This window comes from Adiantum capillus-veneris, chromosome 21 (genome assembly GCF_014529385.1).
Source record: "Adiantum capillus-veneris isolate H3 chromosome 21, ASM1452938v2, whole genome shotgun sequence".
Lineage (NCBI taxonomy): Eukaryota > Viridiplantae > Streptophyta > Polypodiopsida > Polypodiales > Pteridaceae > Adiantum > Adiantum capillus-veneris.
The window spans coordinates 148,019,399-148,044,577 of record NC_140951.1 but is presented as its reverse complement, the minus strand read 5'-3'; the positions used below and the strand labels follow the sequence as shown (position 1 = coordinate 148,044,577).

The 25,179-nt window shown below is 42.3% G+C and overlaps 1 pseudogene; it reads left to right on the top strand.

The window, feature by feature from the left end:
• The window catches only part of LOC147431931 (uncharacterized), a 58,932-nt pseudogene extending 41,378 nt beyond the window's left edge, over nucleotides 1–17,554 (top strand).
• The last annotated feature ends 7,625 nt before the right edge of the window (nucleotides 17,555–25,179 follow it).

Below are 25,179 nucleotides of genomic sequence, written 5' to 3'. Positions count from 1 at the left end.
GGGGTTTCACAAGCAAGCAGATTTATGCACAGCCCAGGTATGCATCATTGGCAGACTGTGAAGCGCATACTTCGTTACCTTTCAGGTACCCCTAATCTTGCCATGTTCTTTCCAAGGAGGGATATGTATGGAAAGCACAGTTCTATGCAGCTTCTTGGTTACAGCGATTTAGATTGGGCTGGTGATTTTGACACACGACATTCCACAAGTGGCAATTGTTTTTTCTTGGGAAATGCATGTATATCTTGGCTAAGCAAGAAGCAACCCACAATGGCTACATCAACTTGTAAAGCTGAGTACAGGGCAGCTTCCACGGCAACAGTTGATTGTGTATGGATACGTAGGTTATTGGCAGATCTTTGTGAGTGTCAACAGGCACCCACTACCATTTTCACTGACAGTCAGAGTGCTATGGAAGTTGCAAGGAATCCAGTATTTCATGCAAGAACAAAGCACATAGAGGTTCACTACCACTATGTCAGGGAAAGGCTACATGCAGGGGAGATCACACTAAATTACTGTCCTACACAGGATAACATTGCAGATCTATTTACGAAGGCGTTATCACGAGAAAAGTTTGAAGCTTTCCGAAAAGCTTTGGGCTTACTCTCATACACATGATGATCTGCTACCTTGTACGGATTCACACTATCACTACAGGGGGGATTTGTAGACATGTAGTAGTGTTAGTGTGTATACGCGCTTCACCAGGGGCACTTTTCTCCCACTGGGTTTTTCCCCCTGGACATCCGGTGTGAAAGGACACCTTATCTCTTAGGGTTTCATATAAGCTTTGTAGCTCTGAGTTTGTATACATTATTATTCTAATACAGAGAGAGAGACTACAGAGATCTCGTACGCAAGCTTTGTGTCTTCTCCTTCTCCATCTTCTTCCTACTCTGAGTTGCTGTCTTCCTTCTGTTTCCTGTTTCATCATCTTCAACAATACACAACGTGAGCTAACGGCGCTCACTTCTCTCCTTCTTGCGCTTCCTACTCTCTCTCCGGTTGTCACATTGCGAATGCGTTTGTTGCATTGCAACCGCAGGTAAGAGCTCTACGCATTGACGTAAGCAGTTCACAGTATTTCGTAGCTTTTGGCGTCGCCGACCCGCGGCCTAATTTCATCATAACTAGGAATTTACACTTTCAAATAAAAAACTAAGCATAGGCGGGGTATTGGGGCATCATTGCTAAGCATTTAGATGCATTCTGGGTTGAAAACGACTAGGTCAAAAATCCATTGTTGTTAATAATCGCGATTTTGGAACTTGACCTAAAGTGGGGTTTGAGACCATAAGCATGTGTGCTTAGGTCTTATAAACTTGTCCTAGAAGTTTCCTTACATTTGGATGTCATTTGATGCCATAACGGATGTGATTTGCTTGCCGATGAGCGATTGGCTTTTGGTGATTTTAGTCACTTGAGTGTAGCTTGAATTAGATGCGAGTTGTTAGTTGTTTTCCAAGAGATTGACAACCTCTTGTAGCCTCTATGCACTAGTCGAGTCAGCTTCGTCCCAGTGTTTGACAAATTAATCGTGGTTCTCGCTAATACTGCAATAAGATAGGATGGTGAGGTTAGACATGCGTCCCACAGAAATGGATAACAAACCTTCAAAAAATAAGACTCTAAATACAACTTGGTCACTCACCACCTAAGGATCATTCCTTGGCAACACCGACAAACATCTGTAGCAAAGCTATCTCGCACTAATATAATATGGATAATCATCAATGAAAGTCACAAAGTAAAGGTAATTTTCCAAGGACGGAGTTTGCATGGGCCCACAAACATCACTATGCACAAGCTGCAACCTGCATGTAGCCCTAACTGAACCATCCTTTGGAAACTTCAAACATTGCATCCTACCCAAAATACAACCTTCACAAATATGTTCGATAGGTGCTTCAAGAGGCGGCAAAGAAGCAACCATATCAGGTTTTTACAACTACAGTAAACCGATAAAATTCAGATGTCAAAAACGTGCATGCCAAAGTTTTGCACATGAAATATCCTTAGAATCCACAACTGAATTTGCTAAATTTTGCCCACAAAGTGATCTTATACAACCCATGTCATAAAATGCTAGATGCAACAATTTCATCATTGAAAATGATATCATGTACCGTACATATGTCATCCACAAATTTGACTACAAGTCCAAGTCTAGCAAGTGCACATACATACAAAAGATTCTTCTTGATCCCAGGTACATACAATGAATCAACAAGTGTGAAAGAATTGCCATTTGTAGCAGTAAGTACAATCTTCCAAACTCCCTGGACTGGATAAGAGACATTGTGACAGTATTCCCATGAGGGACAGACTCAAGAGAGGTAAACAAATCACGATATGAGGTAATGTGCTTTGTAGCACCACTGTCAAAATACCACACATGTGAATCTACAGCAACTAACATGCATGCATCATGGAAAGCAGGATCATAAGTACACTCTGCACTAAAATCCCACTCTGCATCTACATCAGCATCACAATCTCCTTTCACAGCAGAAGACTCTGCAATAGCAGCACTTGTATTGGACCTTGTAGTTGATCCAACCTCTTTCTTCTTAGCCTCTTTTGCCTTCAATTTTCAACCCTACTTGATCAAGTGATCATTAGCTTTACAATAATGGCAATGCATCTTCTTTTTGCCCTTATCACCATAATTCCTAGACAAAGTGCTGCCAGCAAAATCATTAGGAATAGAAGATTTTTCACTCACCCACAGAAGAACCATGAGAAGTGGTTACATTGTTGTTACCACCTTTTCTTTGAGTAGCAATAAAAGCATGTTCAACTACACATTGTTTAGCCCTTTTTTTTTTGGAAAGTGACTATTGCAACAGCAATGTGCATAATGCATCAAACTTGACAACTTCTAGATTTCCTTGGGTCATAAGTCCCCAAGTACTAGCAAAAGTCTGGTACAAATTTGACAAAGAATCAAGAACGGGAACTGTTAGAAATGGCATCGCCTATAGAAATAAGTTGCTCATTTGTATCCTTGACACCAGCAAGGAAAGTGTCCATTTCATCTTCCTCATGCATAATCTTCGACTCCAGCTCTTTACCCAGCAATGGAATTTTTGCCTCATGGGCGACTTGTATAAAGACAAGCCAAAATATCCCAAGCCTGTTTTGTAGATTTTGCAGAACAAATGTGAGGAGTAATAGTGCGCTTCACAGACAATGCAATCAATGCATGAGCCTCTGTGCATCTTTTACATCCTAACAAGCTTGCTCAGTCGTAGGCAAAACAGCTATGGCACCAACAATCCTACCACCAAAACCTGCAACCTTGTCAACATCGCCTACACCCTTAGAACCAAGACATACATCAATGCCCTAGAAATATTCCAAGCCCTTTGACACAAGGAACACAGCAACAAACATCTTGAACACCTCTGTGTCGTTGTTAGCCATGGCAAATGTTGCACCTGATGTGAAAACTTCATGAAAAGAGGAGAAACAAAGGGGAAACAACACATGCTATATAGCACAAACTGTAGAAGACTGTAAGGGATTTGTTATGCGAACAATTGCACTAACAAATATTCTTCACAAAATGATAAAATAGCATGTATTGTACTGCCTGTAGTGGAAACAGAGGCCAAAATGAGCCCAAATGAAAAATATGAATAGACCAAGCTCTATAACCTTACCCGAAGTATTTGTTGAGCTATTGATGCTTACCAAAGCTCACAAAAATCAAAGAAAGTGAGCAGGCGTGTGCTCTAGCTATTGGCAACTAAGCCCGGGAGGATGCAACCTGCTCTGATACCAATTGCTCGAATTAGGGTTGTAGGAAAACACACATAGCTTGAAGAAGACGAAGGAAGCTCAAGGCACACAATAGAGAGAGTATTACTTAGTGTGCAATGGAAAGATAAGATATCCCTAGAGTGATAGGCGTATATACAATGCACGAGGGAGAAAACCTCCTAGTGAGGGAAAAAATGCCCATGCCCCGGCGGTCCTAAGTGTGTTCACACACATCACTACCACATGTATATGATAACAAGAGAAAGTGTCTCTTTCAAACTAACACTTTTGGAATATGTACCTAAGGCTTTTCAAATAGCCAATGGCTGGCTCACATGGCTTTGGGCTCATGGAATTACAAGGCTTCTCGGAAAAATAGCATAATTACATCAAAAATGGGCTTGGACAAGGTGTGGTCAACTAGGAGGGTGCTCGTCAGCCTCATCGGTCAAACACTATTCTCTTGCATGGTGCGATAGGACTAATTCTTACATTCTCAACCCTTCCCATTATGTCATTCAGAATCAGCTTGCACCACATCCCCTCTTCTTCTACAATGCGAAAGAAGATGCTTGACAATATGATGAGTGAACTTCCCCAAGGCAGAGTGGAAATTGTTAATACGGACCCAAGTGAAAAATTGTTGGATCATATCCTAAAGGATGGTGGTGACATGTGAGTCTACACTGAGGTATTTAAAATCTTTAATCCATGATTTGATCTTGTAACCATGTTGGATAAGTTGGAAGACAATCTAACAGAGAAGGTGAAAGAATTTGAAGAGGCAGTTGAGGGAAAGCTCTCTCTATTAGAGGGCAAAGATTATGTGCATTCTCTAAATACCCAGTTGAGAAGAGAAAAGTTACAAGGAGACTAAGAAAATTTTCCAAGAAGTCATCGTTCATTTTCCCACCAACAATACGTTGTCATGTCCATGTGAAGCCTTGTGACAAGTTCCAAAGGAAGTTTCCTTATTTTCTTCTTGTTTCTGAAAGTTGAAATGCAAAAGGTAAAGACCAAGATGTAGACAAATAGGAAACAAACGCTAATGTTTCCACAATCTTACATCTTGAGAAAATTGAAGTTATGGAGGAGGAAGAGATTGATTTTGTGGCAAAGGAGAAGAAAACTAAAAACCTTGATGTTTCTCAACTCAGGGCTAGTACTATCATTGATGAACCTACAGAGGAGATAGAGATTTATGAGGCCTCTCTCACTATACTATGCCTTCCCTTCTTATATATCAATGAGAAAGAACATATCCCTATCCATCATATTCAATGTCTACTTAATATCAGGTGGACTACTGTCTTGCAACTTGAAGCTTTAGAGGTGGCCTAAGACTTTTTTGACATAGAAGAAGAGTCAAATGAGGACTTCCTAGCTCTACATTTGCAAACATCTGACCACTTATTTCTTCGTACTACTAATGCACTTGCTTTGTGCATAAAAAGAGTGGAAGAACAAAAACCTTCCCTAAAAGATTAAGATTTTGAGAACAATCTTATTAAGCTTGGCATAGAGTATTTTGGTAGCCATATAAAATTAAAGGATATAGATAAAGTTGTTGACATAAGAGAAACAATTGGCTCATGCAAAATCCCACAAGAAAAATACTTGTTGAAGATGAGTTGGAGAGTGTATTTACTATGATCAGCCATCTCATTTATTCAAGTATTTACTATGATCATCCCTCCAAAAGTCTATTCTTTTTATTCAAGTATTTGTAAAATATAACTCTTTTTTTTGCAAATAGAACTTGTCATGAAAATTAATTTCTAGCTTTCTAAAAGCATTTTCCATCTTGAATTGGTCAAGTAAGTTCGGAGAAAATAAAAGAGAACAAGTGAAATTGATTAAAGTGCTTATAGACTTAGTTAAGTCAAAGGCTTGGGACCAAAGGACATAAGTCTATAAAAGAGCAAAGATCATTTCTATTTAATTCTCTGAGGTCAAAGGTATAGATCAAGGAAGGATGGAGCACTTATTTTCAAGTAAAAGAGGAGTAGTAGCCAAGGTCTTAAAAGTTCCAAGGAAAGAGCTAGCATACACATATAAGGAAATCTAATCATGACACAACATAAAGAGATTAGGATCAATATTGACACCTTAGATTTACCACATGGTGTAACCAATGATGATCGTCAAAAAATTGTCAACTATCATGTTGGCAAGCTTCAAGAATCTATTGGAAACCCTAATTTGTAAGTGACGGTTCAAAGCCAAATATCTCTTCAAGTTCCTTCATGTGCCCAAGAAGAGAGAGTTCATGTGAGGCCTCCAAAAGAAGAAACTCTTTGGGTGATGAAGAGAAAATGCCGGAGAGATCTCCGAGGGAAATTGTCCAAGAAGAAGTCAAGCGTCAAGAACTTTCAAGGGAGATATATAAAAGTGACACCCCCATTACCTCTAAAAGTGATGCGGCTCCCAAGAAGGCGACCGGTAAGGTGGCCACCTAGGAAGATGAGAAAGTCGTCAAGCACACTCTTCAATTCCAAGCCTAATAAGGGAGAAAAAAACCCAAGAACGAAGAAGCGGAGGAAGCGATCACCATCCTCTCCTTATTCTTATTCTTCCTCTTTGTCATCATCATCTTCCTATAAGGAGAGTAGTGACTCATCATCCAAGAATGCAAAAGGGAGAGGTAAAAGAAGAAGCTATGCGACATGGAAGAGGTCACACAAGCTTATAAAGTTCAAAGAGGGAGGAAATCATATCACTTTCGTTACCGAGTTGAGGTTTGGAGGGAGCTTTTGTTACCATATACATGTGGTAGTGATGTGTGTGAACACACTAGGACCGCCGGGGCATTTTTTCCCTCTTTAGGAGGTTTTTTCCCACGAGCATTGTATATACGCCCATCACTCTAGGGCTATCCATATTTCCATTGCACACTAAGTACCACACTCTCTATTGTGTGCCTTGAGCTTCCTTCATCTTCTCCAAGCTGTGTGCGTTTCTCTGCAACCCTAATTCCAACAATTGGTATCAAAGCAGGTTGCGTCCTCCCGGGCTTAGTTGCCAGCTGCTCCAGCACACGCCTGCTCACTTTCTCCAATTTTAGTGAGCTTTGGCAAGCGTTCGCAAGTCGACAAAAATTTCGGATGAGCTCGTAGAGCTCAGTCTGCTCAGATTTTTGATTCGGGCTCATTTCGGCCTTCGTTTCCACTACAGGCAATACTGCACATGCTATTTCGCCATTTTGTGCAGAATTTTTATCAATGCCATTTTCTGCATAATAGGTGCCTCATAGTCTACTACGGTTTGTGCTATATAGCACATGTTGTTCCCGCTCTGTTTCTCCTATTTTTGGGCAATTTTCACATCAGGTGCAGCATTTACCATGGCTGACAACAACACAGATGTGTTCAAGATGTTTGCTCGTGAGGACAGGTTGGATGGGGACAACTACCCTATGTGGGCTTATATGATGCAACATGTTCTTGTGTCAAAGGGCGTCTGGAATATTGTGCAAGGCATTGATGTAAAGTGTGAGCTTTGTCCTAAGGTGTGAGTCAAGGAGAGGAGAGTGGATTTATCCCACATACTGTGGAGCAAGGCTGTAGAGCTACTTAAAGCTCATTTCATGAATGAATAAACAACAACTCCATTTTGCACTACATGCTTGTCTATGGTGAGCTTGTGCTAAGCTAAGTAAATACTCAAGATTGTGTTTATGAGTCCAAGCTAATTCTATCTTTAATTCACTTGAGTGATAACCTTGCTTACACACACACACTCACGCATTAACACTATGTTTCTCTTTCATCCACCATAGCTAGCACGATCCAATTCCTAACATATGGTATCAGAGCCATGGTGTGCTAGCTAGGATTGTCATTATGCATTAGTGTGGGTTAATCATTAGCATCTCCATTAGATCGATTAGCATTGTTGCGGCCCATTGACATTTTCATAACTAGTTGCATCTCACTAATTAAGCACTAATCTAGTTATGTGTGGGCATGTCCTTGGCACACCCAAGAGGCCACCACCCTCCATGGCTAAATAGGCTTGATTAGGGAGAAGATTAGTATCCATTTTTGTGTCAATTTTCTAGTTGTTTGCATCTTCAATTAATCTTCCCTATTTTGTACTTATCAAGCTTTAATCACCTCATCTTGAAGCTCTCCTCACAAGCTTTCCATAGAGCCTGCAAGCACTCAAATCCGAGCTCTAAAACTTCTTAAGCTTCATCCTCAATTTTGCCTATATTTAGGTGTGTGTGTGAGTTTTTGTGGGAAAGGGACTATGGAACCTGGCATAAGTAAAGTTTTTTCGGCTTTACCTCACACGAAGGCCCGTGGGGCCCCTTGGCTTAGCTCATTAACCCTATTAAGGGGGTAGTGTGTGGAGACGTGTGGTCCATTACCGAAATTGGAAGGTGGGCTTTATGGGCGGACCCAAAATCTCATGCAAAATACCTTTTGAACGGGGCGGGTCGGCTGGAGAGCAATCACACGCGGAGGTTTTCGGCGCCTGACCGGTGTGCCCGCGCTTGCCCGGATGCGCTGCCCGCTGCCCGGAGCTTGACCGCCTTGCCTGCGCCTGCCCTACTGCCCGGCCTTGCCCATTGGCACTAGCGCCGGTTCCCACAACCCGGTTGCACCAAGATAAGCCCCTTCTCGGGGGCCCCTTCTGCGCTGCCTCAAGAAGCCTCAAGAGCTCACCATCAACTCCCTCAAGGGGGCAATCCCACGCTACTGCCTCAAGCCTCCGAGAGCCCTTTAAGGGCTTGCAAACTGTAGCAAAGCACCTTGCCAAGCTTCAAGGGCTTCCCCAAGGGAAATAAACCAAAGCTTTCAAAGCCTTCCAAAAGGCATTCAAAGGCGGATCTCATCGAGCTTCAAAAGGCATTTCCAACCAATTTAAGGGAGGGTGAAACTTCAAACTTTTATCGAGCATCCAAGGGCTGCCAAGGGGGCCGTTCTCACCGACCGCGGCATTACCAAGCTTCAAGGAGTTCTTTCGAGCATCAAAAGCAAAAATAAAGAGTTATTTCCCTTATCTGTGAAGAGGGGCTTCACTGACGATGAAGAGGAGCTTCACATTGAAGGGAAAATCCAAAGTACAAATTGAAATCTTGCAGCCAAGCACAACAACATCTTGCAATGTATGTAATTGTATTTGTTTACATGGATGACATTACGTGCTTTTGTAATGGGATAGACATTGGCATTGGAGAGTCTCCAAGTTGCTAAAATCTCTCCATGTGTGAAGACTTTGTGACAAATTGTATGAGAAATTCCGCATGCTTGGGCTCTCGGAGTATGACCAAGATGGAAGAGAGCATTAATTTTTGCATAAACCTTTTCATAGGATATTTTAGCATATTGTTGCATGTCATTCTGACGCATGGAATAAAGCCTGATTGCACAACAGAAAGGGGGACAGAAGCACTCGTTCGAGGGGAGGATACGAAGTCAGACCATGAAGCAGTTGAAAGCAACAACAGAAGCAACGAAGGCAAGAGACCTGACAGAGGATCATCTCACATAGTAGAAGACAAAAAGGATGAAGAAGAGAGCAACGTTGTCTTTTATGAAGACCCATTTTGAAGATGCAAACTCTCTACTTGTAGGGGAGGACTTGTTCCTGTGTGGATCTTATCATCCTGTGCGGACATCACCATCCTTTGTGGATTTTTCTTGTGTGGATTTTACCATCCTGTGTGGATATCACTATCCTTTGTGGACTTTATTTTCCTGTGTGGATATCATCATCCTATGTGGATTTTGTTAGCTTGTGTGGATCATGCATCTTCAGTATCTTATCTTAGTCCAAACCTCAAGGGGAGGATTGTAAAGTGTGAGCTTTGTCCTAAGGTGTGAGTCAAGGAGAGGAGAGTGGATTTATCCCACATACTGTCTATCAAGGTTGTAGAGCTACTTAAAGCTCATTTCATGAATGAATAAACAACAACTCCATTTTGCACTACATGCTTGTCTATGGTGAGCTTGTGCTAAGCTAAGTCAATACTCAAGATTGTGTTTATGAGTCCAAGCTAATTCTATCTTGGAACCTAATTCACTTGAGTGATAACCTTGCTTACACACACACTCATGCATTGATGCTATGTTTCTCTTTCATCCACCATAGCTAGCACGATCCAATTCCTAACAATTGATGTATGTCCTGGTTCTGAGGATACAGGCGATGTTGAGGATGTTGCAGGTCTTGCTGCAAGGATTGCTGCTATTAAAGTTGTTTTGCCTACGGCAGAACAATCTTGTTGGGATGTAAAGGATGCGCAGGCTCATGCATTGATTGTGTTGTCTGTGAAGTGCACCATTGTTCCTCACATTCGTTCAGCAAAACCTGCAAAACAGGCTTGGGATATGTTTCCTGGTCTTTATGCAAGTCGCAATAAGGCTAAAATTGCTTTGCTACGTAAAGAGCTGGAGTCGAAGATTATGCATGAGGAAGATGATATGGACACTTTCCTTGCTAGTGTCAAGGATATCAATGAGCAGCTTATTTCTACAGGTGAAGTCATTTCAGACAGTTCCATTGTGCACATTGTTCTTGATGCCTTACCAGATTCTTACCAGACTTTTGCTAGTACTTGGAGACTGATGACCGAAGTAAATCCTGAAGTTGTCAAGTTTGATGCATTATGCACATTGCTGTTGCAAGAGTCACTTTGCAGAAAGAATAGAACTAGGCAGCGTGCACTTGAACAGGCTTTTATTGCTTCTCGAAGAAAGGGTGGTAACAACAATGCGGCCACTTCTTATGGTTCTGCTGCGAGTGGCAAAACATAATTATGTTCCTAATGCTTCTATCGGAAGCACTTCATTTGGAAATTCTGGTGATAAGGGCAAAAATAAGATGCGTTGCCATTACTGTAAAGCTAATGAACACTTGATCAAGTCGTGTCCTAAGTTGAAAGCCAAAGAGGCTAAGAAGAAAGAGGGTGGTTCCACTGCAAATGCTAGTTCCACTACAAATGCAGCTATTGTTGAGTCTTCTGTGAAAGGAGACTGTGTTGCTGATGTTGACGCAGAATGGGCTTTTAGCGTAGAGTGCACTTACAATCCTGTTGTCCATGATGCATGCTTGTCAGTTGTTGCAGATTCACATGTGTGGTATTTTGACAGTGGTGCTACAAAGCACATTACCTCACATCGTGAATTGTTTACCTCTCTCGAGTCTGTCCCTCATGGGAATTCAGTCACTTGTGCCAACAATGCCTCTTATCCGGTTGTTGATGCACTTTATGCACCTGGGATCAAAAATAATCTCTTGTCTGTATTCGCACTTGCTAGACTTGGACTTGTAGTCAAATTTGTGAATGACAGATGTACAGTTCATGATCTCAGTTTTGGTGATCAAATTGTTCCATCTGGCCTTTTGTGTTGTGGAATGTATAAGCTCATTTTGTATGACAAGTGTGGACAAAATTTTGCAAATGCTGTTGCAGATTCAAGAGCTATTTTAGATGCAAAACTTTGGCATGCACGTTTTGGTCATCTGAATTTTGCCAGTTTGCTGCGTTTGCAGAAATCTGATATGGTTGCTTCTTTGCCGCCTCTTGAAGCACCTGTCAAACATGTTTGTGAAGGCTGTATTTTGGGTAAGATGCAGCGTTCTAAATTTCCAAAGGATGGTTCAGTTCGGGCCACATGCACGTTGCAGCTTGTGCATAGTGATATTTGTGGGCCCATGCAAACTCCGTCCTTGGGCAATTACCTCTACTTCGTGACTTTCATTGATGATTACTCCAGGCATGCATGGGTATTTCTGCTTATAGTGAAGTCCGAAGTTTTTATGTGCTTCAAACAATTTCTGGCTATGGCTGAAAATGTCTCGAAATGTACTATGGGCACCCTCCGTTCCGATCGAGGGGGGGAGTATATGTCTCATGAATTTAATGCATTTCTGGCTAGTCGTGAGATAAAACACCAATGTACAGTTCCTTATACACCTCAGCAAAATGGTGTTGCTGAGAGGAAAAACAGGTCACTGACGGAAATGGCACAATATATGGTCAAAAGTCAAGCTTTGCCGCATTCTTTTTGGCTTGAGGCCATCATGTGTGCCACTTATGTACTTAACAGGTGTCCTATGAAAGCTTTGCAGTCTATTACTCCATATGAAACATGGCATGATAGAAAGCCTTCTATTGAGCACATGCGTGTTTTTGGCTGTTTGGCATATGCCTTGGTGCCACAAACACAGTGTAGAAAATTGGATGATAAGGCTGTCAAATGTATTTTTGTTGGTTATAGTGCTGAAAGAAAAGGTTACAGGTTATATTATCTACAAACAAAGTGTATTCTGGTTTCACGGGATGTAGTGTTTGTGGAAGATTCTGTTCAGCCCTTGCTGTCATGTACTAGAGACAGTAATGTAAGCTCACGGGACATTTATGACACTTTGTTGCCTCTTTTCAGTAATGGAAATAAGAATGTAATTTCCAATGAGGCAAATGTACAGCCTATGGGGGTTTCTGAAAATGTTACAGATCAGCCTATTACTAATGCAGATGTACATGATGTACTTGGTGAGGAAAGGGTTGAAAATGAGCAGGCTAGAGGTATGCCAAAATGGCTGGTGCACACTTTGCATGGCAGTAAATTGGATGCACCTTTGTCTAGTCGTACTCGTTCAGGCTCTCACCATGCATCTTATGCATCAAATTGTTATGCTTTGGTTGTTTCTAGCTTACATGATGTTGAGGAGCCTCTGTCTTTTGATGAAGCACAGAATTCAAAAAATTGGATGGCTGCCATGCAATCAGAATATGATGCACTTATAGAAAATGACACATGGAATTTATGTGATTTGCCTCCTAGCAAAAAGGCCATTCGTACGAAGTGGGTTTACAAGTTGAAACGCAAGCCGGATGGTGAGATCGATCGCCATAAGGCTCGACTTGTTGCAAAAGGTTATGCACAGCAAAAAGGCATAGATTATGAAGAGACTTTTTCTCCCACTTGTCGTATGACTACTGTACGTTTTCTATGTGCATTGGTAGCTCATTTTGGTTGGGATGTACATCAATCAGACATTGTTATTGCTTTCTTGAATGGTGACATATTTGAGGAAGTTTATGTAATGCAGCTTCGCGGTTTTGTCATAAAAGGACAAGAGGACAAAGTTTGCAGATGTAAGAAGGCTTTGTATGGGTTGAAGCAATCTCCTCGTGCTTGGCATGAGAAAGCTGACACTTATTTGGTTAAACGAGGCTTTGAAAACAGTCCAACAAAAAGCACATTGTATGTAAAGCGTGAGGGTGATGTACTTCTCATTGTGGTTCTTTATGTCGATGATTTGCTGATCACTGGACCAAATGAGAGACATATTGTTGAATTTAAGGCTGATTTGAATGCTACTTTCAAGATGAAAGATTTGGGGCTGTTGCATCATTACTTGGGTATACAGTTTAAGTAGTGTGATGGTGGTATTGCCTTGTGTCAGAAAAGTTACATAGAGACATTGCTATGTAAGTTTGGACTTGAGGATTGCAAACCTATTGCCACTCCCATGGAAACAGGTTTGAAGTTGAGTCTACATGATGCTGGCAATCCTGTTGATGTCACGCTTTACCAAACTGTTGTTGGCTGCCTCATTTATGTATGCAACACGAGGCCAGATATTCAGTTTGCAGCCACACAGGTAAGCAGATTTATGCATAGCCCAGGGTCTAAGCATTGGCAGGCTGTCAAGAGGATTTTTCGCTACCATAGTGGCACTTTACATCTTGGCTTGTTTTATCCTAAGGGGGGATCATTGCCGCCAGACTTACATGCTTTTTCTGACTCGGATTGGGCTGGTTGTTTTGACATGCGAGTGTCCACAAGTGGTTTTTGTTTCATGCTTGGCAGTTCATGTATATCATGGTTGAGCAAGAAGCTACCTACTGTGGCCACTTTGAGTTGTGAGGCTGAGTACAGGGCAGTCTTCACAACTACGGTTGAGTGTGTATGGCTCAGACGCCTTATGACTGATTTGGGTGTTGGATAGGACATTCCAACACTATAGACACTAACAGTCAGAGCGCATTGGCAGTTGCTAGGAACCCATTTTTTCATGCTCGCACAAAGCACATTGAGGTGCATTACCACTATGTCAGAAAGAGGCTCTCAGCAGGAGAGATCAACTTGGCTTATGTGCCAACGTAGGACAACCTTGCAGATCTTTTCACAAAGGCATTGTCTCGTGAGAAGCTTGAAGCTTTCTGCAAAGCTTTGGGCTTACTCCCCTTTGTGGGCTGATCATGTCCTCAGGGCATGGCACTTCCCTTTACTGATGTGCCACCTCTCATTCACCGCATCACTCCAGGGGGGATTTGTTACCATATACATGTGGTAGTGATGTGTGTGAACACACCAGGACCACCGGGGCATTTTTTCCCTCTTTAGGAGGTTTTTCCCCCCGAGCATTGTTTATACTCCCATCACTCTAGGGCTGTCTATCTTTCCATTGCACACTAAGTAACACACTCTCTATTGTGTGCCTTGAGCTTCCTTCGTCTTCTCCAAGCTGTGTGCGTTTCTCTGCAACCCTAATTCCAACAGCTTTGGAGGGAGCGTTTTCCAGAATTTTGCTCAACTCAACAAAAATGAAAAAGAGCTCCCTCTCCTCCAAAATGGAGCAAGCTTTTTTTCTTCTCTCTCTCTCTCTCATCATTTATCTCAAGGGTAACATATTCTTACTTTACCGTCAAAAAGTACTATGGGAAAAGCGTCAATAGCTCCGCCTCTTTAACTTGGGGCAAAAAGCATTGATTCTTTCTTTCTACATCTCATTATTATCTCACACCCTAATTAGATTCTATATCTAGGGTAATTTCCAATATATATATATTCTATGTATATTTCTTTTTAAATAGCTACTAGGAGGGAATCAAATCCTAGTGGGACACTAGGTGGCATGATTTCAAAGATACACTTATTTTAATGCATTATTGCAAGCATGATTACAAAACTTTGTCAAGGAGCAATGTCGTGCTTTCATATTGCATGAGGTGTCCATTGGAATCAAATGAAATTCTAGGCTAAGGGGACCACAAGAAGACTTTTGCTGCCAAAACTGTACCCTATCTTGATGATATTTTTACACAAGGTTCCAATCAGAATTGGAAAATGCATATAAAATGAAGGTCGTAGGTAATGAGCTGAATTTTTTGTCCATATTTTTACTTTTTTATTTGGAGCTACGGTTGAGGAGATATGATCAAAATATTGGACCCTAAACTGTCCACATCATGCAGGGATAACTCATTTCCAACTTTTCCAGTTTCTGTTCACACTGGCTTTTCTCTTCTTGTGTAAATCCTTGGGGATTCCCTTCACCTATAAAAGGGAACCTCTTCTTCCTTGAAAGCCATTGAAGCATTCATGCCATTGATGGGAGGAATTCATGAGAATGTGTGTAGCAATGCCTAATTGTACTTAGCCATTAACACAAGCCTAAGCCTACACTTTCTCCTAGAGGAAGACAAGCCATCCTTGTAAGCTATCCTTGGAAGATCAACTCTAATCAAAGAAGGTCTTGGACTTGGTGTATCAATCAAAGTTGAGTTCTTCCCTCTTCTTCTCTCTCCATCAAAAATGGTGCTGAAGGGTTTGACAAGTAAGATGTGTTCTACATTGATATTTTGTTGATTTCTTGTTGTTTTCTTTTTCATCTCTAATCCAACATATATATATATATATCTAATCTTGTCTCCTTAACCAAACCTATCTCTCTCACTCTTAGAAATTCATTCTCTCTACAAATTCTAGGTTCTCCTTGCTACAGGTACATCTCTCCCCGCAGTATCCTTATTGCCTACGGGCAAGAATAGGGCTTGGGAGGGAAACTTCTCATCTCTTCACTTCTCTCATATCTACATTTCTCATATACTATCTTAGATGAATAATCCACATGATGAGAATTTCTATCGCTTCCACTCTGTGCGATCTATTAGAATTAACGTATGGATTAGCCATAAAATACACTTTCAACAACGTATAGTGTTTCTCTTTGGCCCAAAAAGGCTCAATGAAATACTTCTTTCGCCGGATCCCATCATACTACCTCTTATAGATTATAACATTTCTTTTGATGTAAGTGTAATTATCTTGCTATGAACCAAGAGGATTTGTACACACGATTAATCCCAATCATTAGACAAAACATATATATTATGGTAAGCACAAAATTACAATTCCAAAGAACAATTCGTAGCCTATTTGGTCGACAAATATTGAACGCCATTTACTCATCTATTAACCCTTTCATATTACCCATGATACGATATGACCATAGCCTTCATGTTTTCATCTTTGTGTTGTTTTGATATTCTCTTTTGTGTTCGTTCTTTGTGTGTGAGTGCAAGAGAGAAGAGTGGGGCTTCTTTGATTGCACTTCCTTCCAAACCCTAATCTTCATGGCATCTATGGTTTAACTCCTTCATATAGTTTTTTGGAGTTCTCTCACAAACTCTCACAGCCAAAAGACCAGTGCTTTCCTGGCAAGACCGCAAATTTCTCGACAACGCATAAACAATCTTCACTTTGCCTCTGTAGAAAACAACCAGAGCTTCTTTTCCATAGTGATCATATCATGCAACCGATGCATTCAAGAGACAAAATTCCATGTAAAGGAAGCCCGAGGTAACAGCATGCTTTGACTCAACATTGTTAATAATCCAGTGTAGAAGATGTGAGGGCTATTGAGAGAATGCCTTTAAATCCTCTTCACATCCAACTAAGAGAGAGGGCGACCCAAGCTCAAACCCTCTATTGTTTTTTGTTATCCCGAGGCTGCCTTGGCTGCCTTTTGATGTAATTCCCGACCTTACCTAATATAATTTCTTTGTATTTATGGGAAAAAAAACTCATCCCCTCTCTCCAATGTTTGGCAAAAATGTGTCTCAGTTTAATATGGTGCCAATTTCAATTTCAAAGATGTCGGTTAAGGGCAAGAAGAAAAGGAAAAATTCCGCCCCAAAATAGAGAAAAATAGTATAAAAACCCAAAAAAAAACTTGATTTTTTATAATTTCCTCTTGACAAAATCAAGGAAAGGAATTTTGTATTAGAACACTGCCTCTCTCTCTCTCTCACTCTCACTCTCACTCTCACTCAAGCTAAAGGATAAAATACTCCTACAAAGTTAAAATACTCTTCTTCTTCTTCTTCTCAAGCTAAAGGTCTAGTGAGTGCTAGCACTCATGGAATCTCGGTCCTCAAACCCAATCCCCTCACCCCTTCGAGCTATCGAGCAATAGCATCGGGACTTACCAGCTCTGCGAATTTTGGCACACAACCCTACCTTCGGGCCCAGCCAGAACTGGATGTTGGGTCCCCATCTCGTTGAGGCTGCCAAGACCCAGAGACGCACTGATTTCGATGGCAACCCAAACACGGAGTGACCCCCTCCGGCCCTGTTGGAGCAAATTCCACCCGATGTTGTATCTCTTCCCATTATTAGCTCCTTTTCTCTATGGTGCTGCCTCACCTCCCACTCATGGATGTCTTTCACGCACGCGCAGTGTTCCAATTGTGGCACCAAACTCTCTCGTCACCACTTCATCTTCCTTGTGTCGTATAGAATTCGGATTTTGATCGCCCTCACTTGGTCATTCAGACATCTTCTTCGAACCACTCTTCATGCTTGGCAATCTTTGATAGAGAAAGGGAAGAGTTTTCGCAACACTGTAGCTTGCACCATGTGCGCTGACCAGGCGCGGGGCAGCTACAAAGTTTTTGTGGAAAGTTAATACCTCTTGGATGTATGACTCTTCATCGGACTCTTCATCGGACCAATGGCCCCAGTTAAATTCCTTTGGGTGATGAATGGAAGATGCCACCATCTCTAGTCAATTTCCTTGGGCTAGCCATAGGTTGGTGGCCATTTGGGAGCTTGATGCTTCAGATTTTGGTGATTTCGATAAGTGGGGATGGCCTGTCTCTGTGGTACCTCAAGATCTTTTGGAGGATGTCATTGCAAGTTTTCACGGCATTGATTTTTGTGTAACAACCGACAGGGACAAGACTATCTACCTTGTCCTTCCTGGCAGCACCACCATGCTGGTATATAATGTTGCATTCAAAAGGTGGTCCTCATTGCTAGGTTGCCCATCATCTTTTATAATCAGGCTTCCATCCACAACCGTATTATGTGCCTCGATTGTGGCTTCGTCTAATCTAGTATGGTAAACTGGAGCTCATTTGAATTGTTATGTTTTGGTTGGCAATGGCAAGGAAGAGAATATGAGGCAAGTCAATTAGTGCAAGTCAATCCAAAATCAGTCTCGATGGGTTTAGCATGTATAATTTTCCATGGACAAACCTCATCAGAGTAGCAAATCATGCAGTCCGCTCTCGAGCCTTCCAGAGCTCGCAGAGGAGGAAAGAGGATCTTTCATCAATGGCAGCTATGAAAGGCGCTCTTTGATTGCAAGTGATGCACCTAGATATTCCTTAGAAGGTGAATGCAAGACACATCAAAGAAGAGTTCTACCCGAGATAGATTCTGTGGATTTTGCATTCTCTATAATGTTGTCTGTCTCTAAATCATGATCTCAAAGTGCTCTCTATCTACAGTGTTGTTGATCCAGCTCCACATTGAACTATTTATTGACATGGACACAAGCAACCGAGTAGTGCATGCCACGGTGGCAATGAAAGATGAACTATCTTTTTTTAGGGGAGAGAGAGAGAGATAGAGAGAGAAGGACAAAGGGAGAGAGAGGTATATAAAAAGGGGAAAAGGATAGAGGTAGAGAGAGTGACATGAATTGAGAGAGAGAGAGAGAGAGGGGCTATGCTCCCCCCCCCCTCTCTCTACATCTCTCTCTTTCTCTCCAATTATTATTATTATTACACACACACACACACACATATATATATATGTGTGTGTGTGTGTATATATATATATATATATATATATATATATATAGAGAGAGAGAGAGAGAGAGAGAGAATTGGTAAATTTGAGACCATGTCTGAGTACGAAAATTACAAAGTTACAAAGAACTAACACTAAGGAGAAAGGAAATTGGGGGGGGGGGGGGGGGGGGGGGGGGGGGGGAGAGAGAGAGAGAGAGAGAGAGAATTGGTAAATCTGAGACCATGTCTGAGTACGGAAATTACAAAGTTACAAAGAACTAACACTAAGGAGAAAGGAAATTGGGGGGGGGGGGGGGGGGGGGGGGGGGGGAGAGAGAGAGAGAGAGAGAGAGAGAGAGAGAGAGAGAGAGAAGGAGAGAAGGAAAAAAACTCGCTCCAAAAAGCTCGCTCTATTTTGGAGGGAGGGAGCTTTTTTTTATTTTTGCTCAATTGAGCAAAAATCTGGAAAAAGCTCCCTCCAAAAGCTCTCTCCATTCCCATCCCCTTCTTTATGGAGATTCTGAAGTAATTGATAAAGTGTTGGCTTATGTGTTGGATTTTATCCAACAATTTGACACGGCTTTTGGAGATGAAGATTTCTCAGAATCTTCAAAGCTATGAAATGTATCCATGCATTTCCAAAAGTCAGTCCCCCGTCACTAGCAAGCATGCCTACATGCCCAAGGTGAAGCTCCAAAGACATGGAAGGCCTTGAGGATTTCTATCATGAAGCACTCCCTCTCAAGAGATGCCAAAGACAAAGTACTTATGGAATGGAAAAGCTTGAAGATGGCACCCTAGGAGTCTATTCAAAAATATGTGGATAAGTTTTGGGAGTTACATCGCAAAGCCATTGTCTACAAGGAAATAGACTTAGCAAAACAAAAGCAACAATTATTTGCCAACCTATATGAAGAGATGAGTGAGTACACCAACCCTTAAAGGACCAAACTATCTTGGTGGTTATACATCATACGATGGTCATCTCAAGGATTCACTTCCAATAGGGGACTGAGAAAGGCTCCAAGTCTATGGAAGCTAAGGAGCTAATTGAACCAAAGGGGAAGACTAATGCGACACGAAATTCTTCCAAGGCTAACAACAACAACAAAGCAAAGGTAAAGGATAAGGGCTACAAAGGTTAAAAAAATCTTTCACCTGAAGGAGTAGAGCATTCTTGTAAGGATAACAAGTGCTTCAAGTGTGGGGACTAAGGATATGGTTCATGGGTATCACTGTATGTCCTAAGAGAAGTGAATGTAATGACCCTCCTAGAGCTACTATGGTGGAAGCTCCAAAAGGGGAAGGCCTTTGCAAAGGATCACCACTCTCTTGTGCCTGGGAAAAATTAAGAAAACATGATTCTTTCATACTTTTTGATCCTGTATTTGCTCACAATTTTATCTCTATTGAGCTAGCTAGGGAATCCACGACTATGATCACAATTTTATCTATATTGAGTGAAACAGTGCGTGGTGTGAGGGATGCGTGTGTGCGTGGTGCGATGCGCAAAAGGGGAGAAGGAGAGAGTGCATTAGTGTGTGGGTGGACCCAACCTCCAAGAAGTGGGGAGCTCATTATTCATGTGTATATATAAGTAATGGTATGTGTATGGGCAGTGGGCGACCGATCACTCAAGGAAAAGGCACAACACCTTTATCCCAAAAACCTCCCACTTAAAGAAAAATGCACCAACAATTGGGTGCTACTAGCTAAACTACTAGTATATACAAGAAACTAGGTGAGAGACTCTCTCAACCTATGCCCATTGCCTCGCTCAATCAATCTACATGCAGCCTGTTAGCTCTAGTGATAGGCGAGCATGCGTATCCATGCTAGAGCTTGCATGTAAATCCTGTAGATAACTTTGTCTCCATAGCTCTTCATGCATCATGCTAGTGTTAGTCACTGTACATGTGGCAATCCCTACTGCAAATTCTCCACTGCAGCTGCTAGGTCAGGCCTCGATACTAGTAGGTCGTACATGAGACACTTGAACACTGCAAAATCTACACAAGCCTGGTTGTACTATCCTTCCCTGCCCTATCTGCATGTACTACATCATCATGACTACTCATCGCGTATAGATGTGTCATGGCCGACACTAGGATGGCTACGTCCCTCTTATCCCCCAAAGGGGGAGCTATGTGTCCTGGCATCAACTTATCAGCTTCTAGCATGAGCATATCAAAGAACTCCATGTCCATCATCTTTGCCTATGTCTCTAGGGAGTAGACATGCTCTACCTTTGCCTGAATAGACTCTAACAACACTTGTTGTGTTTAACTCGAGTAATCTTGCTCCACCTCTATGTCTATAGAGTCTATTGACATGTCTTGCACAACTAAATGCTCCAGTGGAGCTCACTTGTAAAGGAGACACGTCTCATCCCTCACTCAATGCCATAATAAAAACGGAGACTATGTCGTCTCATACCTTAGCTATGTGCATAGGATATACCAAGCCATTGTGGGCTCCTCTGGCAATCACTAGTGATTCACAATGCATCTAGAAAGAGTGCTCTCTATGCAGTATCTAACACCCACAATCTGCTAACTGTCTCACTGAGATAAGACTCTATCTCAACTGAGGAACATAGAACACATGTCGTAGCATACATGATGCGCCACTAGGTAATGACAAGTAAACATCTCCTACACCTGCAATGTCAAACGTAGAACCATCAACTAAGCGTACACAACCAAATCTCCCACTAGAGAAAGTGATAAACCACTCACAAGATGGTGTGACATGGAAAACTACATCCTCATCTAGCAACCAACTGGGAGAAGTGTCACCTCTAGAAGACATGTAAGCATGAGGAATGCTAAAGGTAAATGTGACATCACCATCACTTGCATATGAAGCCACTACTCTAGCATGTGTCAAAACCTCATCTACATCATGCATACATCTTCAATGTTGCCTCATACGTCTGAAACAACAACACCTAATGTACCTTATGTGACCACAATGCCAACATCGCATATATCGACAACTATGAGACCGCCGTCTCTCACGAGTCATGACTGTTGACTCTGAAATGTCACACATTTCAATTGCCATAAGTAAATGTCAAAGTGGGAGATCAACTCAACCACTACACAATCATAAAAACCATGATCAATGTATCAAAACTATTACGTACATATGCGTAAAATAGCTCCACAATCTGTAGGCATAAACACTATCACTAAACCAAGTGAGACAAATCGGTCAAACAACTCAACCGAGTGTAAAGCTCATAACCATATACACAAGTAGCAAGCAAATACTGCTCAAAATGAATCCCACAAGAAAGTTGTCTGCAAAGACCTCTAAAACTTTTGACTGCCTATAATCTGTAGCCACACGATCATATGCGTCTGACAAAATCTATTAAAAATGAGAGTTTGAACTTGATCACTGTCAAGTGGGAGTCTCACTTGATCACTAGACCATCAGAGAGTAAAGTGTAAATATGCACAAAACATGGCAATAATTTGTGAAAAATCTGGCATAGGTTTCTCTGTAGACTAAGTAAAAACTCAAAAATCTCACCAAAATCACATAAAGCATGTACAAACACTCAGTACCTTAGTTGCAAAACCACATACGACATACATAGAAATATCAAAACCCTAGCAATGAAGCTCACTCCTAAACAAATGGCTCTATGGATGCCAACGTCTGTCCAAAAAATCTTGTAAACCTATGAATCTGCCACATGTGAGTTGTAGCTAGCTCACCCTATATTCACATATGCATTCATAGAATAATAACAAAAAACCGTGCTAAAACCCTCTTTGGGATGACCCCATGAGCACTACCTATGCCACATAGTATGCAACCAAAAGAATACGCAATTTTTGAGCAAAATGCTTGGAATCTGGCACACACTACCTCATCGGTCAGAAAGCTCATCGACCAAAATCTAGACACATAGCACAACCTACTACCTATGGTTATAAACACTATCCTAATGGAAAATCTTCAAAGCCAATTCATTGTTGATGTGTGTGTGTGTGTGTGTGGGGGGGGGGGGGGGGGGGGGGGGGGGGGGGGTGGGTCGTCGAGGAGACATTGCGGAGCGGAGCCGCTCCAGATGTGGGCCAGAGGAGAGCGGATGCCACTCTCTCTCATTTGTCTCCTACTAAATCAAGGTCCAAAAGATGGGGGGAATTTGTTGGAGCAAAATCTCTCTGAAATGGGCATGGGAGGAAAGTCAATGGCCAGGCTACGCTAGAGGAGAGCCAAACTACTCTCGCTTGTGTTCGCTATGTCAAAGCCGATAAAAAAATGGTCGATGCCATAGTCATCGATGGTCAAGCCGATGTGAATGTTGAAGCCAAAAGAAAAAAGCCATAGAAAGTGTGCTCGTTGAAGCCAAAACCAAACCGAGAGCTAATGCCTCTCTCTCTCTCTCTCTCTCTCTCTCTCTCTCTCTCTCTCTCTCTCTCTCTCTCTCTCTCTCTCTCTCTCTCTCTCTCTCTCTACCTGTAATTGAGGTCATCGAAGCCATAGCCATCGAGTTGGTGTCAAAGTCGAGAAGCGTCATCACTGGGGATGCCGATGCTAGGTGATGTCCAGGCTTACTTGCCTATATGAACCTATGTTAGCTGGACACATGCTTACTTGTTCGTGTGAACCTGTGCTATCCAGACACTTGTGATGCCAAATCTCCACCAAGAGGAGAGCCAATATGCTCTCTCTCCGCTCCTTGCTCTGTTTTGATGTCGTCGATGCGACGTGCCACGGGCACTTGCATTTTGCATGTGTTTGAGTCGCTTTTCCCACTACATGAAGGGGGGCTTTGAAAGGTTTAAAAAATATCTTCCTTTTAATGTCACAAAGAAAAATAGATTCTCTGTTGTATCCAAACTTTGTGAGTGAGTGTGCGTGTGTGGATGACACACACGACCTCCCCTGCTATGCTACACACCCACTTGCTTTGCACTCAGCCAAGCATTGCCATTCCCAAAGTGCCTCAGTTTGCTTGGCCAAGGCCACTGCTTGATTTCCCCTGTGTGCTTGCCTTTCTCAATTCAAGCTCTATTGCTCGATCAAGTCGGTGCCCAATTCTCGATTGTGCTTCCAAGCCTTTCAGAGGGGGTGCACATGCCATAGCTCCAAACTCCACTAGATGTCTTTTGATATGCCTTTTCCTTGTTGGATCTACTGCTATCGAGCAACGAGCTTGACGCCACTATCGAGAGCTCACTAGAGAGGGGAAGTGGAGTATGCCGTCTTAGTTGCCGCCATGACTTTGATACCACTTGAAAGAGTGCGTGGTGCATGGAGTATGTGTGTGCATGGTGTGGTGCGGGGAAGAGAAGAAGGAGAGAGTGCACTATTGTGTGGGTGGAGATAACCTCCAAGAAGTGGGGAGCTCCTTATTCACGTATATATACAAGAATAAGGGGCACACCAGACGTCTTGCCCTAGGCAAAGGTACAACGCCTTTACCCCAACACTGAGCTAGCTAGCTAATAAGCTAGGAATCCATGACTTTGAGTGGGGGATGTTGTGAAAGCAAATGGAGCTTTCAAAGGGTAAGAGGCCTTAGTCACTATGTTGATTGGGAAGCTAAGTCTCTTTGTACAAAGCTATGCAGGCAAATAAGATTCCTTTATCTTCCCACTCAAACATGAAGATGCTATCCTAGGTGCACCACGGTTTGATCGCATGGCTGCCACTTTGAAGTTTCATGAAAGAAAAGTCTTCTTTTCCTATATGGGCAAGAATTTTTCACTTGATATAAATAGTGCAGGTAACACTATAGCGCTTGTACTGACTCAAGCTTTGGACAAGGTAATGAAAAGTTCTCTTTCTTGTCACATGGTTTTTTTCAAAGAGTCCAAGGAAGATACATGTGTTCTTGAAGAGATAAGAAGTGAAACTAAAGAGGAGTTGGAATTGCCTAACTTCCTAAATGAGTTTCAAGATGGAGAGCAATGTTACCAAACCACGTTAACTTCACTAACATATTGAAGGCCTCCTTTTGTGAGAAGTACTACTGGAGTTAGGTCTTCGAGCGAGCTCAACAGAGCAAGCTTTGGAGCGAGATTTTTTTTTTTTTTTGGAGTGCCGCCCTCTCTACCTCCCCTTCCTCCTCTTGCCGCCCATGTGCTTCCTCCTCTTCCCTTCCTCCTCCTCCACAGCCTCCTCCTCCAAAATCTTTCCTCTCCTCCACCTCCTCTCTCCATCTACTCCTCTAACCACCTTCCCTTCCTTCAGCTCCTCCTCTAGAAACCACCATCCCTTCCCTAAAGTCCTCCTATCTCCTACTCCCTTCTTCCTCTCTCTTTTCTTAGTCGCTCTATAACCCCTCTCCTTATCCCTCTCTCTCTCTCTCTCTACCCCTCTCTTGTGTTGTCTTCCCTCTGTGCGTGTGTCTCTCTCTCGCCTGCCACCTCTCTCTCTCGTTGTCTCCCCTCCCACCCCCTACCCCCCCCCCCCCGCTCCCCTCTCTCTCTCTCTCTCTCTCTCTCTCTCTCTCTCTCTCTCTCTCTCTCTTTCCCGCTCTCTCTCTCTCCCCCTTGCCTTCCCTCCCTTCCTGGAGTGAGCTTCACCCATCTCTCCCCCATGTCTTCTCTCTCTCTCTCTCT